The 1,307-nt window shown below is 62.5% G+C and overlaps 1 protein-coding gene across 1 annotated transcript in view; it reads right to left on the reverse strand.

Annotated features, from left to right (window-relative positions):
- The window catches only part of MYC (v-myc avian myelocytomatosis viral oncogene homolog), a 20,299-nt gene that overhangs the window by 1,917 nt on the left and 17,075 nt on the right, over window positions 1–1,307 (reverse strand). The gene's annotated exons all lie outside the window — the stretch shown is intronic.

Consider the following 1,307-nt stretch of genomic DNA (forward strand, 5'->3'; position numbering starts at 1 on the left):
CCCGGCGCCCAGCGCTCCCCCCCCGGGCTCCCCACGCCGCGCCGGCGGGGAAACGCGCAGTCGCGTTCAGCGATTAAGAAGGAAAAAAAAAATTATAATAACAAGAGAAAAAAAAAAAAAAGGTAAATGCACCCCCTCCCTTCACCCCCTTTCCAAGCTCAGCAGGACAAGCGGGCGGCGCGACCTGTATCTACCGAGGGGTCGGCTGCCGGCTCCCGGACCACCCTCCCGCAGCTCGGCCGCCCTGCGTGGCTCGGCTCGGCTCGGCTCCCCGCCCGCCGCCCCTCCGCGGCCGCGCTCGCTCGCTCACACGGGGCAACGCTCCCGCCGGCTCCGGCACGAAGCTCCCTTCTCTTCTCTTCCCTTTTCCCTTCCCTCCCGCGGCCGCAGCCCTAGCCTCCGCCTCCCGGGAACCGGGCGGGAAAGAGCGGCGAGCGCCCGGCAGCTTCCAGCCGAGAGCCGGGCTGCTGCTCCCCAGCCACCCACCTGGGCGTGCTGGCAGCGCACGGCGGCGGGCAGGCACCTTGGCAAACTTCGCTAAATCTTGTCGTATATACATGTACATACGCATATATATATGCATATAAGCAGTATGTGCAATAAGCATAACCTGCCCGCGCATACGCGGGAGAAGCAAATGCTTCCCCCTTCCCCCCCCCCCCCCAAAAAAAATGAAATCAAATTAAAATCCGAGCGCAACAAAAAGGATGGGGAACGCCGGTGCCCCGGCAGAGGAGAGCGTCCCTCGGGAGGGACCGTCGGTGTCCACGTCCGCGGAGCGCAGCCCCGCCGGCAGCCCGGGTGTCACCGGCCCGTGTCAGTCCAAACGCCGCAACCGCGGGGGGATCGAGTGATGGCAAAAGCAGAGCCCCGCAACTCACCGGCTTCTCCAACGCGCCAGCTGCGAAACGTAGCGAGGCAATTATTGCGGGCGGTGCGGGGACCAACAAAACAAGGAAAAAAAATAATACAGATAGATATAAAATAAAAAAAATAATAAAAAAGAACCGCCGGAAAGGACGGAAAAGGGAAAAAAAGAAGACAAGACGCCGGGAGAATGTAGATCTCTTCCTCCCACCAGGGCTTCAAAAAAAAAAAACCACACGGAGCAGCGGAGAGAAGCCGCCTTCCCGGCGTGCGGCGGCTCGTAGGGTCCAAGGCGGCGCGGCGCGCTCTGTCCGGTACAATAGAAGTTTAGTTGCTTTCCTCCTTTAAAGCGGCGAGGGGCGGGCAGAGGTACCGCGGGGGCGGGGGCAGCCCCGCGGGCGCGCGCTCCCGCCCCCCCCCGGCAGCCCCGCGCAGGCTCC

Source organism: Haliaeetus leucocephalus, unplaced genomic scaffold (assembly GCF_000737465.1).
Source record: "Haliaeetus leucocephalus isolate CR32 unplaced genomic scaffold, Haliaeetus_leucocephalus-4.0 Scaffold555, whole genome shotgun sequence".
NCBI classification, from domain to species: domain Eukaryota; kingdom Metazoa; phylum Chordata; class Aves; order Accipitriformes; family Accipitridae; genus Haliaeetus; species Haliaeetus leucocephalus.